This window comes from Myotis yumanensis, unplaced genomic scaffold (assembly GCF_028538775.1).
Source record: "Myotis yumanensis isolate MYYU_CA2020_CCGP unplaced genomic scaffold, mMyoYum1.0.hap1 SCAF_15, whole genome shotgun sequence".
Classification (NCBI taxonomy): domain Eukaryota; kingdom Metazoa; phylum Chordata; class Mammalia; order Chiroptera; family Vespertilionidae; genus Myotis; species Myotis yumanensis.
The window spans coordinates 19,239,695-19,256,714 of record NW_027223766.1 but is presented as its reverse complement, the minus strand read 5'-3'; the positions used below and the strand labels follow the sequence as shown (position 1 = coordinate 19,256,714).

General features: G+C 40.9%; 1 long non-coding RNA gene across 1 annotated transcript; it reads left to right on the top strand.

Moving 5' to 3' along the window:
* The first annotated feature begins 241 nt into the window (after nt 1-241).
* On the top strand, nt 242-12,746 carry LOC138992905 (uncharacterized). Its single transcript, XR_011468197.1, has 3 exons — nt 242-433; nt 11,049-11,232; nt 12,485-12,746. It is a non-coding gene; the product is annotated as an uncharacterized lncRNA (long non-coding RNA).
* The last annotated feature ends 4,274 nt before the right edge of the window (nt 12,747-17,020 follow it).

Genomic DNA, 17,020 nt, shown 5'->3' with positions numbered 1-17,020 from the left:
CGCTCTGCCCTCTGGGAATTAAAGTCCTCCAGCCTCTCTCTTGGCTATCGAAAGCCAGAAACTTAAGTCCTGTAAGAACTACAAGTACCGAGAGGCCAGGCGGTTCAGCGTCCGCGGAGAGGAGGAAGAGGTAGGCAATAGGAAGGGGGGCAGAAAGGAAGTAGTCACTCACGTTGCCTGCCGGGAGTTGTAGTTTTATCTGGATTGGCTTTGCTGTCTTCCCCACTCCGGGGCCCAAGCAAAGGAGTATGAGAGACCATCTTTCCTAGGATGCACTGCGGTCCATTCAGCTTCACTTCCTCTTCAGGAGGAGGAAGGATACAGGGAAGATTTCTTGTTAAAGGCGACTTACAGGGTATGGGTGTCGGAAGCAGAGGGTCTGAAGTTCACGCCGTCTAGAAGGGGAGGGAAATGAAAGGCTCTCAGTGAGAAGGTACAGTAAATAAATGTCCAGCGATGTGGCGGGCTGGGAAGGTGAATGAAATGGTCTTCTCTAGGCTACCGGTCATAAGAGAAAAGGGGAAAAATAGTGGATTGATTCTCGGAGTGTTTAATGTCTTTTTTTTTTTTTTTTTTACTGCCATACTTTTTTATTCTCATTCTTCCCGCTATTCCAAGCCACTGAGGCGCCTGCGCCCATTTTCTGCCTCTACTGAGGGTCCCAAAGGCGCCATTTGTTTCCTCCTTCCCTGGACGCCTGCAGTTTACAGTATAAATAATACCTCCTTCCCTCAGAGAGTTATAGCAGCCATCATTACATTCTTAATGTATGTCTGTCATAGCCATACACGATATCAGTTGCTCTTCGTAATAACCTTGTTAGGAAACACGTCCCGAAAGGAAATGACTTGTTCAAGTTCACAGTCCAGCAAGTGACTGGATAGGAACAAACCTAGATCTGTACCCATTTTACAAACAGGGACACAGGCAGGAACGGTAAGGCTAGTATCAATAAAATAGTAACTAACCCCGGGTTCCTATTATAGTTGTTGACAAAGAACAACCAGCCTAAGAAAGAAGTCTTATAAGAGTTTGAGCCAAACTGACAGAATTGCTGGGAAGCAAAATCTCAATGGATTGAGAGAATGTTCCAGGAGATGGCTGTTTTATAGGTTATTATTGTAAGCATTAGAACCAAAGGAGGAGATAGCAGAGGGTTATGTAAAACTCACTGGTGGTGGGTTGGAGAGGTGGGAGAAAGCACTGTGGGAAGATGTCTGAGGTTGGATAAAAAGTAAAATGGAGAGACACCTTGTCCATTGGGAGGTACAAGATGACACGTACAGCACATAGAGATGGCATGTGGGCAACAAGAGCAATGTGGCCTCGTGCTCTGGTGCAGGCGGTGGTGCCTCTGAAGGATCTAGAAAAGAAAGCTACACTTCTAAGGCATGTTATCCTAGATGCACAAAGGCACAGACAATTTCAGACGTAAAGACTGACCTCTGTCAAGGAATAAGCTACAAGCCTAGGACAGGACCACCTTCCGTGACCTGCTTTATGTTAGGAATGTCTACATTCGGACAATGCTGTGTGGTTACTTTGGTCTCTTTGGGTTTGTTAAGACCAGCTATGGAGGCCTCCCCTGAGTTTGTCAAGTTTAGTATGTGGCCCTTTTTCATCCACAGAGTGTACATAATGTGCTCAAATACATGGTCTCATCCTCACACCAGTCCTGCGATACCTTTACCAGGTATGGTTGACTTCCTTTACAGTTTCAGAAACAGACTAGAGAGAATTGACTTGTCCAAGGCTCAAATCACCAGTGTTATCTCAGACTCAGTGCTTTTTACAGTACTTTTCTTTGCAAAAGAAAAGAAGAGCAGTTAAGGTCAGACCTTTTGTTAAGCCTCAGGGTCTCCTTAGTAAGAACTAGAATCCATAAGGAGGTGAAAGAGCTTTATTTTCTTACTTGTGTGCTAGGAAACTGCCTTTTCATGCAAAAACACATACGTTAATTGAAAGCTAGTGTTATTTAAATTATTTTACAGTCAGTCCCTTTCACTTACCATTCTGGAAATTCTTGTTTTCAAAACCTTAGATAAGTAAACTTGCTCAAAATTTCTGAAACATTTGGCACAAAATAGATAACGTAAGTGCAGTCCGTGAGATCATTTGAGTCTTCCATATCTGCCAAGGTTTTTAGAGTTAATAGAATTAGATGCTTGAAATGAACCATCTGTAAGATAGATTCTCCTAAAGAGTCTTAGTATTGACTTTCACCTGGTTATTGTGTATAATTTTCTTCAAAAGAAATAATACGTTAGGAAGAGAAATCCTTCAAATGTTCATTATTTTCTCACCCAACTCTACTTTATCCATGCGAAAATAATGTTACCTTTAAACAAGATAGGCAATGGTGTTACTGGTTCTTGCCTTCTTGAAGGAAAGATTTCAATCAAGAGACAGTGTAGAAAAGCAAGCAAGAATGTATTGACGGCAGCAAAAACACACTTAGGACAGTGAAACAAGTAAGGGCATAGAAAAGCAACAGGAGAGCCTAGGCTGGTCTGCTTTATGTCACTGAGAAATCAGAGAAAAGGGAGCCTTGGCGACAGATTGGGGGGGTTAGCCAGGGATGAGCTGTCGCTGCCCATTGCTCCCCCGGGTGCAAGTCTCATGAGTCCCTTGACGTTTAGGAAATAATGTGCCTGTGGGGAAAGGGAATGGTATAGACATGCTCCCTGGAGGGAGAGCACACTGGGACCTTCGTTTTCAGGAGTTTTAAAGGCTGGGCTTTTAGGGGAGTTCTTCGGGGATCAATAGAATTTTCACCAGCTAATGTACCAAGATGAGATTTATTCTCTTAATTTGTCTGTTCTTGGGTGTGATTGGGAAATGGCACTAATTGGACTTCTGTTTTCTGTCTCCCTGAATAGGTGGTTTTAGCTATTTACCCTCTGGTTGGGGAGAAGTGCAAACCATTTACTCTTAAGTTTCCTTGGTTTAGGGAAGATAGGATTTATTATGGGGCTGCAAACTGCTGTTTAACTATCTTCCTTAGTTTCCCTATTCTGCTTGTCCTGGAATTTTCCTAGCTTCTTACTATCCTGTAACAATGGTATTTACCTTGAAGGGGATCATTTTCAATAAAGTTTTTCATAAAGAATTTATGCAGGAAAAGTGGTTGATATCTGTTTTGACAATAGTTTGGTGGTAATTGCTTAAGTGATCTTGGAACTGATTTTTAATCGAGTGTTTGTTTATAAGTTGAGAAATTGGATATGTCCTTTAAGTGGAAATAACTTTTGCCATGACTGAAAAGGTACACCTGCAGTAAAATTTCATTTTTCTCATTCAGAATTCAAACAATTGAATTATTAACACCTCGGAGCATGTGAAAGCTGGCAGCAGTGTGCAATTCGAACACTGTCATGCATTTTTATGTCTTATCTTCACCAATCCAAATTTTCCTTATGGGTGATAGATATGAACAATGAAGTAGATATTTTTAAATTGCACCTGAATATGTCATTCTGAATCATACCTTGACAAAATAACCACTTCCCATCCTACTGAAAAAATGGGCAGCTTTCTCTGGTATGTCAAGTACAATCCACTTGATTGATCTAGTGCTAATTTCCCTATGTGGGGCCTTGATTAGGTGGAAGCATTCTTCTCAAACTAAATTTGATATTTAAACCCATTTGTTACTATAGTTCTTCTAGTTTTAAGAATTATACTTTTGAGGGGGGGAAATAGAAATACCTTGGTGTAAAGCATATTTAATTGGTGGGGGGGGAGAGGGAGAGTTAGGTTTCTGGCAATTCTAGAATTAAATTAGATCATTTAACCTGAAAATCACTTCATTAATGAATCTGTAAATGCAGTCAAAGTTCTCAGAGTAAGAAAGCTAACATAAATAAAGAAAGGGCGATGATATTAACCATGCCAAGTTCAACTTGTGAATCAATTGGCTGCCTCCAGCATGTATCCTGACCGGGGATCAAACTGCCAGGGCATGTGCTCTGACCAGGAATCGAACCGGGGACCTTTCAGTACACAAGATGATGCTCAACCAATTGAGCTACAGTGACCAGGGTGGGTAATACTGTTTCTTAAAAGGCCTTAAGAGTGCTGAAAGCTTTTAATCTACTTATATGAGATACACATGCTTCCTTCTTTTTCCTCCAAAATTCCATGATCTTAATTGCCTAATAATGTCCATAAGATCTTTGTGGGATGCATAACAGTTCTTGTCTCAGTATTACAGATGGGAAAAATGAGCTGGGCACCTAATGTTAGCTGCTCTGATGTATAACTCTTCTACCACCATCACCCTAGCATCACTTGTATCTGAACTACAAAATTCAGTTAAAAGTAAAATTCGTGCCCTAGCCGGCTTGGTTCAGTGGCTAGGCAGCCGTGGGCAAACTACGGCCCTCGGGCCGGATTCGGCCCGTTTGAAATGAATAAAACTAAAAAAAAAAAAAGACCGTACCCTTTTATGTAATGATGTTTACTCTGAATTTATATTAGTTCACACAAACACTCCATCCATGCTTTTGTTCTGGCCCTCCGGTCCAGTTTAAGAACCCATTGTGGCCCTCGAGTCAAAAAGTTTGCCCACCCCTGGGCTAGAGCGTCAGCCTGTGGACTGAAGGGTGCCTGGTTCGATCTGGGCCAAGGGCACATGCCTGGGTTTCGGGCTCCATCCCCAGTAGGGGGTGTGCAGGAGGCAGCCGATCAATGATTCTCTCTCATCATTGATATTTCTATCTCTCTCTCTCTTCTTCTCCCTTCCTCTCTGAAATCAATAAAGAAATATATTTAAAAAAATAAAAAATAAAAATAAAATTCGTTTATCCCCCATAATTTCTAGAATGGCACTTTTAAACTTGCTGGATTGCTTTTAACAAACCTAGTAAATGTAAAAGCTAAAGACAGCTACTTAACATTTAAAAAAAAAAAAAAAGACATCCACTTCATAACAGAACAGGTATCATTGTTTTTTCTCTTTTAAATTGGAAAAGGAAGTGAAGTATCATGGAGAAGTTATATCCAAGGTTGGAAGGAGGACTTTAGGATCAAGAATTGCAGAGAGTATTTGAAGAAGAGTGATTGGCAGTATTTGGGGATTGTTTTAAGTCAGCCACATTCTTTCTCCTATGAAATGTACATCTGTACTAAGAGTAGACTATTTACTCCAGATCTCTACCCCAGACAATCCGATGTCAAGTTACAAGCTTTTGTTGAAGTTTGGGGTGGATGTGAGAGGAACTTAATTACTGAAGTAGGTATTATAGGAACTTAAAGGCCAGCCCTATCCCAAAGGAGCTTACATTCTAATAGAAGAAATAACCAGATCTAAACTGTTCATAAGTACAAGTAGAATAAAACATATAATCAATAAAGTCTATACAGGAAAATAAATATCACAAATTCTATGAAAAATGTATTGAGGGTTTATTATAAGGCAGGTGCTTTCAATTATATTACCTTAATCTTTATTTTTTTAATTTTTTTTAATTTTTATTGATTTGAGAGAGAGAGAAAGGGGGGAGAGGCGGGGAGGGAAACATCAGTTTGTTCCACTTATTGATGCATTCATTGGTTGATTTTTAAAAAAATATATTTTATTGATTTTTTACAGAGAGGAAGGGAGAGGAATAGAGAGTTAGAAACATCAATGAGAGAGAAACATCGATCTGCTGCCTCCTGCACACCCCCTACTGGGGATGTGCCTGCAACCGAGGTACATGCCCTTGACGGGAATCAAACCTGAGACCCTTCAGTCCGCAGGCTGACGCTCTATCCGCTGAGCCAAACAGGTTAGGGCTATTACCTTAATCTTTTTTTTTTTTAATATATTTTTATTGATTTTTTACAGAGAGGAAGGGAGAGAGATAGAGAGTTAGAAACATCAATGAGAGAGAAACATCGATCAGCTGCCTCCTGCACACCCCCTACTGGGGATGTGCCTGCAACCGAGGTACATGCCCTTGACGGGAATCAAACCTGAGACCCTTCAGTCCGCAGGCTGACGCTCTATCCGCTGAGCCAAACAGGTTAGGGCTATTACCTTAATCTTTTTTTTTTTTAATATATTTTTATTGATTTTTTACAGAGAGGAAGGGAGAGAGATAGAGAGTTAGAAACATCAATGAGAGAGAAACATCGATCAGCTGCCTCCTGCACACCCCCTACTGGGGATGTGCCTGCAACCGAGGTACATGCCCTTGACGGGAATCAAACCTGAGACCCTTCAGTCCGCAGGCTGACGCTCTATCCGCTGAGCCAAACAGGTTAGGGCTATTACCTTAATCTTTTTTTTTTTTTAATATATTTTTATTGATTTTTTACAGAGAGGAAGGGAGAGAGATAGAGAGTTAGAAACATCAATGAGAGAGAAACATCGATCAGCTGCCTCCTGCACACCCCCCACGAGGGATGTGCCCGCAACCCAGGTACATGCCCTTGACCAGAATCGAACCTGGGACCTTTCAGTCCGCAGGCCGACGCTCTATCCACTGAGCCAAACCGGTTTCGGCATATTACCTTAATCTTTAAAACAATCCTGTGAGATAGGTAGCATCGTCCTACCTATGAGAAGATGTAACGGAAAGGTTAACATTATCATCATTATTACCACCCAACTAGCAAGTAGCAGAGCTGGGCTTCAAATCAAGATTTTCTTCCATGTTCAGCCCTCCCTCTTTCCACTACCTCACAACTGCTTAGTGATTTGAGAGAGAATTAGCCAAAAAGTGCAAACTAGTAGCCAATGGCCAAATTTGGCTTAGATGCATTTTTATTTGTCAATATTTTAGCATATTTGCTTTAGAAACCTGCCTTCGGAGGTAATAAGACACACACACACACACACACATAAATAGAGCCCAGCCGGCATGCCTCAATGGCTGAGCGTCAACCTATGTATGAACCAGAAGGTCACGGTTTAATTCCCGGTCAGGGCACATGCCCAGGTTGCAGGCTCGATCCCCAGTGTGGGGATCATTGATGTTTCTCTCTCTCTCTCCCTCTCCCTTCCTCTTTGAAATCAATAAAAATATATTATTTAAAAAAAAACACACACCTCACCTCTTTAAAACACACACACACACACACACACAAACATAGATACAGTCAGTATGATTTTGAGATTTAATTTTACTTAAAACAAAATTGTGCCTTATGAGTTATAAGGGAAATGACCATTTCCCTAAATAAAAATAGGATATTCATAATTACTGTTGCCATTAACATGCTATCCCAGTGAACACTCCTCCCCCTTCCATACGCACGGGCTTTATTAATTACTTGGTGATAAATGTAGTAAACACAGATAGTAACATAAAGCTAGGTAATGGGACTTATATGGCTTACACAGTTTTCATGCTGCTTGGCCTACCTCCATGTGGTAAAAGTCAAATTCCACCAAGGTAACATCTCAGCTTTGCCCAATAGAACTGTCTGCAGTGATGGAAGAATCCTATGCATGTCCTGTCCTGCATGACAGCCACTAGCCATGTGTGGCTTAAAAAACTGAACTCATTTTATTTATTTTTTAAAATATATTTTATTGATTTTTTTACAGAGAGGAAGGGAGAGGGATAGAGAATCAGAAACATTGATGAGAGAGAAACATTGATCAGCTGCCTCCTGCACACCCTCAACCGAGGATGTGCCCGCAACCAAGGCACATGCCCTTGACCGGAATCGAACCTGGGACCCTTGAGTCCGCAGGCCTCCGCTCTATCCACTGAGCCAAACCGACCAGGGCTGAATTCATTTTATTTAAATTTAAGTAGCCACATGTGGCTAGTGGCTACCATATTGGACAGCACAGAACTGAGTCCTCAAAGTGCACATTGAAATTAATGAGTCCCCAAATTCCAGTGAGTCCTGGCTCTGGTAGAGGGTAAAGGGATGGGGACTGACTGCAGAAGGAAACAAGGGAACTTTTTCGGATGATGGAAATTTTCTTTATCTTGATTATAATGATGGTGACATGGCTATATACCTTTGCCAAAACTCATCCTGTACTCTTAAAATGGGTATGTTTAATGTACATAAATTATATCTAAATAAAGTTGATTTTACAAAGTAAAAGAAAAAAGTTGAGTTTTAGAGACATAGTTCCCCCTCATGTCTATCTAAAGCATGCCTTCTGCAATCACATTTTTTTTCCTTAGAACCACCAAAGTGATGACTTCATTACTGACCCTGTGTGATTTGGCCCTTGCTATTTGTTTGACATTTTTTCCTGGCTGTGCTTCAGCCACACTGGCCTCCTGGTTGGTCTTCAAACAGTCCAAATACATTCCTATTTCAAGGCCTTTGAACTTGCTCTTCTGCCTGGAAAACTCTTCCCTAAGTATTCTTTTAATGTCTGCTCAAATCTCACATGATGCCATTCCTGCCAGCCTTTCTAAAACAGTATCCCTGTCCTTTTAGCTCCCCATTCCCTAATCCTGCTCACTTTCTTTACAGCACTAATCACTATCTGAAATTATATAATTACTTGTCTATTGTCCTCCTTCCCCATTAGACTGTAAGGCTGTTCGTAAGGGCAGGGAGTTTGTTGATTGTTGGATTCCCTGGGCCAAGCACACAGTGGCCTCAATAAATATTGTTAAGTAAATGAATGAATGGTTATCATCCACAGCAGTATTTCTCAGCTTGAGATCCAAGCATATGGTTGTAGAAAATCCACAAATTCTCTGCAAGATTAAAAAATTTAAGTTGCCCAGCCAGTGTGGCTCGGTAGTTGAGCATCGACTGTGAACCAGGAGGTCACCGTTCGATTCCCGGTCAGGGCACATGCCCGGGTTGCGGGCTCCATCCCCAGTGTGGGGCATGCAGGAGGCAGCCAATCAATGATTCTCTGTCATCATTGATGTTTCTAGCTCTCCCTCCCTCTCCCTTCCTCTCTGAAATCAAGAAAAATATTTTTTTTAAAAAATTTTGTGTTGCTATTTTTATACTAATCTAAAACAGTGACATTGTTTATGATTTTCCAGGTGAACACCTTAAAACATGAGGTTTTGAGTGCCTGAGTTCATGTTGAGTTTAGGATTTTGTTTCTATCAGATAAAAACTGAAGGACATCATGACACAGTGTGGTAAAGATTTCACAGTAATTTTGATAGCGAGTGGAGTCATCACATGTCACACAGTAGCCTAGACAGGCCAAGATCAAAAGGACCAGCACTGCCCGGCCGGTGTGTTTCAGTGGTTGAGCCTCCATCTACGAACCAAGAGGTCATGGTTTGATTCCTGGTCAGGGCATATGTCCGGGTTGCAGGCTCGGTCCCTAGTAGGGGTCATGCAGGAGGCAGCTGATCAATGTTTCTGCTTCTTCCTTCCTCTCTGAAATCAATAAAATATATTTTAAAAAGAAGTTGCTTTAAAAAAAAAAAGAACCAGCACTGTCAGTGCCACATTCCAGTTAGAAGCAGACATTGCACAAAACACACACAGAGACATATGCTTATATTCACAACAACTTAGTAGCTGTAAGAGAACCAGTAAATACACAGTGAAGAATTGGTTTTTGGTTCCCAGCAATAATTAGATTAGATACTATTTAATTTAGATCTCAAATACTCAAAAATAGTAACGCTATCTTATAGTGAATAAGACTGCTTTACAGAGTTATCAAGTGATAGTCAATTAAAATTGGCATTCCAAGATTTTTTAGCACTAGAATTTTTACTAAAACATAAGAACTAATTATCTAGCCCTGGCTATTGTGGCTCAGTTGGTTCGGCATCATACTGTGCACCAAAAGGTTGCTGGTTTGAGGAGGGCACAGGCCGGGTTTTGGGCTCAATCCCCAGTAGAAGGCGTGCAGGTGGCAGCTAATCGATGTTCAGCTCTCACATCAATGTTTCTCTTTCCTCTCCCTAAAAATCCATTAAAAATTTTTTAAAAAAGAACTAATTACCTAGAACGAGCAGCAAAAGACCTGGGAAGTATCATTTGTGTTGACATTTTAAAGTAAACAATACAGAGACACATTTAATATAGATCAGAAGTGGAATCGAAATGCTCATAAATCTAACGCTTTACAATTCAAGTTAACATTAATTTTAAATGGCTGGATCACATAACCACTGCAATTATAGTACCTTTGCCTCCTCTTCTTTTTCCCTTTATTTAGAACTCAAGGGTTACTTTTGGTGTAAAAGAAAGTTCACGAATTTAGTAAAAGAAATATCTGTTGCATATTTATTCCAGTAACAACTTTGTGTTTCTGTAGAAATAGGCTGACCTCTTTTCCTGAACCTTCTAGCTCTATCACAAATACAGTCTAATTCAGTTCCTTTCAAAAGTAAGGCAAAGGTCAGAACAAGTAGTATCAGACACATTGTCCATATGTGTAGTTTCATAAGTCATATTTTAATAGGTGAGAGAAGAGCATACTTTTTTAGCCCTGTGAATCATTTACACATACGTTTCATAGTATTCCCCGGTATAAGTGCATCATAGTTATGATGTACAAGAATTTAAACCCAACACAGTCTGCAAGCAGGAGTTTTTATTTAATTGGGCAGCAATATACGTTCTGTTGTTGTATCCCTGGCCAGGTGGCTCAGTTGGTTGGAGCATCGTTCAGTGAACAGGGGTTCCAGGTTTGATCCCCAATCCTCGGTAGAGGTATCTGGGGGAGGCAGTCGATTGATGTTTCTCTTTCACATCAGTGTTTCTCTCTATCCCTCTTCCTCTCTCTCTCTCTAAAAATCAATAAACATATCCTCAGGTGAGGATTGGGGAAAGGAAATATATTTATAAAGTATAGTAGGAAATGATATGTATGTGCTAAATTAAAGCATTGGCACTAGGTGTCAGCAAATCACAATATCGGAGAGCACCTCAAGTTGAACATTGGTAAAATAGCAATAAGAGGACAGTATTTCACAAGGGCTCATCTCAATCAGCATTTTCCCATTCAAATACTAATTTCATATATCTTGACATTTGTGAAGGTGTGTTCCATGAATTCGACAGATATTAATAGGTATCATGTTGAGGGAAGGGTCCCATAGTCAAGTAAGTTTAGGAAATGATGAGTAAACTAAGTTTTCTTTTTTTTCCCACTGTAGGTCTTCTCAGAAGCCTTCTATGCTGATGACATTGTGACTCTTTCCAGAGAGCAGCAGTGATGGCTCCAGAATGTCTAGGGAGAGGAAGAGCTTAGTGTCAAGAGTCTGCTCACAGCATAAGATACTCTAGGATGTGTCCTTCAGCTACATCTGTTTTGCACACTTTTATTTAGAGCTATACCAGGTATTTGGGGATGACCTAGAGAAGCTAATAGAGATAATGGGAGTGTTTAGTGCCCTAAGCCATCTCTTAGGACAGTTATTGATATATAGCATTTCCATACTTTGGCTACAAAAACATTTTGAATCTGTATCAGAGGCACACATTTTAGAAAAAAACAACAACTGAACAAATAGTATCTCTCATTATGGTCTCTACTTGTATCAATGTGCTTGAAAAGGATTTAATGTTTGCCCATATTTTCTGATAACTTATGGAGGGGTTTTTTTTTTTGTTTAATGTTTTATATTTTTGTATGTGATATGAGGGATTCAACTTATCTTTTTATTTTATATTGCAAAATACCAATTGTCCCAAAATCTTGCTTTAAATGTGGTTTTGGGTCCTAGCCGGTTTTGCTCAGTGGATAGAGCACTGGCCTGTGGACTGAAGGGTCCTGGGTTCAATTATGGTCAAGAGCACATGCCTGGGTTGTGGGATTCATCCCCTGTAGGGGGCATACAGAAGGCAGCCAGTCAATGATTCTCTCTCATCATTGGTGTTTCTGTCTCTCCTCCCTTCCTCTCTGAAATCAATAAAAATATCCTATATAATAAAAGCATAATATGGAAATCAACTGAACGGCTGAACAGCAGAATGACCATCCAGGATCACGCTGTGACACCCACTGGCGCCAGGCTAGCCAAGGCAGGTGCGATGTGATTAGTCAGGGGCCCAGTCATCACCCCAGATCGACCTGCAGAGGGAGGCCCAGGCCACCAGCCGGCGGGATGATCAATCGGGGGGCTCTATGATCGCCCAGAAGAGGGAGGCCCAGGCCACCGACCAGTGGGCTGCGGCAGGTGGGTGGGGCCTCCCTCTGCAAGGGAAGCCCAGGTCCTGGGTGCTGGAGGGAAGCTGGTGCCGGCAGCTGGGGGAAGGAAGGCCTACTCTTTTTTAAAAAATATATATTTTATTGATTTTTTTACAGAGAGGAAAGGAGAGAGATAGAGAGTCAGAAACATCAATGAGAGAGAGACATCGATCAGCTGCCTCCTGCACACCCCTCACTGGGGATGTGCCCGCAACCAAGGTACATGCCCTTGACCGGAATCAAACCTGGGACCTTTCAGTCCACAGGCTGACGCTCTATCCACTGAGCCAAACCGGTTAGGGCGGAAGGCCTACTCATGCACGAATTTCATGCATCGGGCCTCTAGTATTTAATAAAAGGAAAAAAAAACTTAGTTAAATGTGGTTTTGGTTTTGTTTCCAGGTTCAGAACTCTTCAGATCAACTTACCAGCAAGTTCAATATGTAAAACAGATAAGCGCAGTTGAAATGGGGCAAGATAAGAGTTATTTCAACCTGATAGCATCCCTGCCATCATTCCTACCCTCCACCCCTTTCCCCCCTCACCCCCCACCAGAAGAAGCTCCAGAGGGTACTTGGAAACCATTGGAAAAATTCATCCCATCATATGTAACTTAAAATGCCACATCTTTAATATGCTACATTAAAATTTTTACTTATTTCAATTATTTTTCTACCAAGCTCATAGTCTAATTTATGGAGCCTAAGAACTTTATTATATAACAAAAGAAGAAATTGAAACATCTAATAAGCAAGTAAAATAACAACATGGGGTCCTTGGGGGCCTATAAAATTAGCATATTTCTTTAGAATAGTACCCATTATTGGCAGTAGTTGACTAAATACCTTCAATACAGAGATTAACTTGGTAAAACTATGTGTTGGTTGATAATTTTATAATATGTGTTACCAGTTTACAACGGTGATATTCTTCACCAAAGCACTACGATTTAACCCTAAAGAAATAACCAGAAGTGTATGAAAATGTTTTTATATTGATAGTATTGAAAATGAACCAAATGTTTAATAATGAGGGACTGGTTAAATAAATCCTAGCTCAGTCATAACACAGAATACTCTTCAGCCATTACAATGATGTTGTAAAGAAAAATGTACCATACCAAGCACCTTAATTATGTTGTCTTATTTTAAGCCTAACTATATCTCTAGATGATAGGTATTATTATTCTTTTTATAGATGAGAAAACCTAGAAGTAAAGTTCAAATAGCTAGTAAAGTTTTGTTGCTAAAATTCAGCCCATTCTGCTCTTAATCCTTGTTCTTAATCACTGTCCTACTGATATGGGGAAATATTTATTTTTTTTACTAAGTTGGTTTTTTGTTTGTTTTTTTAAAATCCTCACCTGAGGATATTTTTCCATTGATTTTTAGAGAGAGTGGAAGGATGGGAAAAAGAAATAGAGAGGAAGGAAGGAAGGAAGGGAGGGAGGGAGGGAGGGAAAGAGGGAGGAAGGGAGGAAGGAAGGAAAGAAATAGACACATCAACTGATTGCCTCCCACACTTGCTCTAATTGGGGATCAAACCTGCAATCCAAGTATGTGCCCTTGACTGGGAATCAAACCTGAGACCCTTTGTTGCTGGGGGCTGACACTCTAACCATTGACCAACAAGGCCAGGGCTAAGTTATTGTTTTAATGCCGTTTAACTGATTAAATAAACAAACAAACCTTTCCTCCTATATGCAATCACTTCTTCCTTTCCAAATTTACTGATGTTTGGAAATTCCCTCCCCCCCCCCCCCCAAGTGAATCTACTTTATGCAGTCTTAAAATTGATTTTGGAAGTTTTAAATGTCTGCTCAAAGAATTCAAACAATACTGAAAATTATAAAGTAGATGCATCTTTAATCATAAAATATATATTTGCATATGATTGGAAATACTTGTGGGCTCTGTTTTATATTCCATGAATTCTCTCTCTTCTTACTCTAAGGTCCACTTTATAGGCCTGGTTGGAGCTGGAAACAGACCAGAAAGGCAACCTAGGTGGAGGGATGTAGGTCTGGATGGCTAACTTTAACACAGAAGAGTCCGTTTGTACGTGGTATAGCATGGTGGTTCTGGAACCCGACTGGCTAGCTTGAAGTCCCAGCTTTTGAACTTGGGTAACTTGTTTGTCCTCTCGGTACCTCCGTGTCTTCATAAAATTAAGGCGGTCATTGAACCTACCTCATAAGATTGTGATTAGGAATAAATTAATTAATGCATGTCACATGCTTAAAACAGTGCCTGGAACATAGTCAGTACTCAGTCATCCTATATAATAAAAGGCTTATATGCAAATTGTTCCCTCGGGAGTTCGACCAACTGGGAATTCAACCACTCATTATGATGTGTGCTGACCACCAGGGGGCGGCACAGAATGAGAGAAGACCCCGGCTGGCAGTCAGGGGAAGGAAGGCCTTAGCCAGAAGCCGGAAGGCCCCGATCGACCCTGATCACCAGCCATGGCTAGGGACCCTATCCATTCATGAATTTTGTGCCCCAGGCCTCTAGTTAGATATAATTGTCGAGATGATGATGAAGAAGGAGAAGATTCTGCACAGGTTCAGAAATGGGAAAGAAAAGAAAAATAACTTATGAGTGCTTACTATGTGCCATATACTTACATGATCTCCCTATTTGATCTGAGTTAGATATTTTCATCATTCCCTTTTTATGCAGATGTGGCATCTAAAATTCAGGGAGGTTACATATGGAAGCAGTAGACTGAATCACTAGACCCATTTCAAGAACTATGAACAAGATAAATACTGAAAGCCACCTGGCCAGGAGATAGCAAAATACTGAGGAACGACACAAAAAATAGGCCTACAGAGTCATGACGCCCCTTAGGACCAAGGGGGCAGTGTTTAACATTCAGGACTGGTGGTGTGCCCAGTCTGGTATCAGAGAACTGTGCTTTGGGAATCCAACTGGTGTATTTTCAGTAGACACTTTCTGTTTTGTTTTCCTTAGTTTGTGCTAAAATTATTTCTGAATTTCCAGTCTATTTGATTTGTGCTTTGAGGAAGCAAAAAGGAAAAAGGAGCCCTGGCAGGACGACTCAGTTGGAGTGTCATTCCATACACCAGAAAAGGATGCAGGTTCAATCCCTGGTTGGGGCTTGTACTCAATAATCCTCAGGTGAGGTTTTTTAAAAAAGAAAAGGGAATCTGGCCATCTTCTGCTGGAAGAGCATGTCAGTTAGACACCAGGTGTGCTGGGCTTCCAATGCCAGAAGCCCAAGAGGGAGAAGGAACGGAGAAGGAACAGGGAGGAGCAGCCTCCTCCCCAGGGGCCTTTGGAGTCCTCTCTGCTCTCACCGCAGAGGGCTTTGAACAATGCTTCCTGAGGGTGGCCTTTCACTTACTCATCTGTCCAGCATGACTCATCCCAAGAGTGTTGAGTAAGTGGAATTTTATGGTATTTATATTTTTGTGACTTTTATAAACATGGTGATGTGGAAAGAGCGTGGACTTTGGAGTCAGGCGGACCTGAGGTAAACTCATGGCTTTGTCACTTAGCAGTTGTGTAATTTTGGCCTAGTTACTAACTTCTCTGGGCTTCTTCATCTACGAAATAGGAATAATTAATTGTACTTAACAGAATTGGTATGAAAATGAGATGAGGCAGCAAAAAATGAAAGTGGGCAGCATAAACTCTGGCACACTTTCTCTGGCAGATTGTGGGTTTGGATATGCATGCGGCCATGTCTTGTATTGATTTTTATACTTTTCTTCTGTACCAGTGCAGTGGTAGAGCTAACACTTTCTCACTTCACCCATCCCCTCTCTCCCTCCCTGCCTCTTCTGGTCTTTATCAGGGAACCTGCTATCTTATTTGGTTTTGTTCGTTTACTACATATGATTAGATCTATAGCTATTGAATTTTTGTTGTTGAGACTTGCTTTGTGACCTACTACAAGATCACTTTTACAAATAACCTGAGAAAGAATGTGTACTTTTTAAGTCTTTTTTTTTAAATATATTTTATTGATTTTTTACAGAGAGGAAGGGAGAGGGATAGAGAGTCAGAAACATCGATGAGAGAGAAGCATCGATCAGCTGCCTCCTGCACACCCGCCACTGGGGATGTGCCTGCAACTAAGGTACATGCCCTTGACCGTAATCGAACCTGGGACCCTTCAGTCCCCAGGCCGACGCTCTATCCAGTGAGCCAAACCGGTCAGGGCCTTTTTAATTCTTTAATAAGCTGCTATAAACCACTTACAACAGTGCCTGGCACATTGTGAGCACCATATAGTGTTAAATTTTAAAAATAACCATAAGGTGTGCAATTATACATAAGTCCAGTAGCTCAAAGTTGTTAACTGTCTTTTTCAAATTTTGTATGTTTGAGCTCTTAATTTTTAAACTAGTGTGTTAAATACTCCCTGTGATTAAAAAACAAAACAAAACTTCCCGTGATTGTGGCTGTGTACATATTTGCATGTATTCTGCCAACTTTTGCTCCCTGGCACGGGAGTGAGAGATCCCAGTCAGTTGTCTGGATCCCATTCCCTGATCCCTCCCACAGGGGTGGGGTGTGGAGAGCTGTGCTTCATTGCACAGCAGAGGACTAGGACAGAAGTCAGGGCACTGACTGAGTGGAAAAGGCATCATAGAGCAATACAAGTTCATGAGCTCAAACACACCGAGAATCACAGCGGGTTGACTCCTTTTTGTAAGGTTTCTCTCTGCAACCTAATCATCACTTGCTGCATTAATATTTCTCCTCTCAAATGCCCTCTGCTCCCTCCACCCTAATTTCTCAGAAGTATAAGCCAACTTTTTGGATAATATTTACCAAATTCCTTCCATCCAATTTCAATATTTATATGATACCTATGGGACTGGAAGGTTTGGAAGAAATATTTCTTAACTGATTCAATAAAAATTGAATATTGTTGGCTGTGGTAAACAGAATATACATGGAG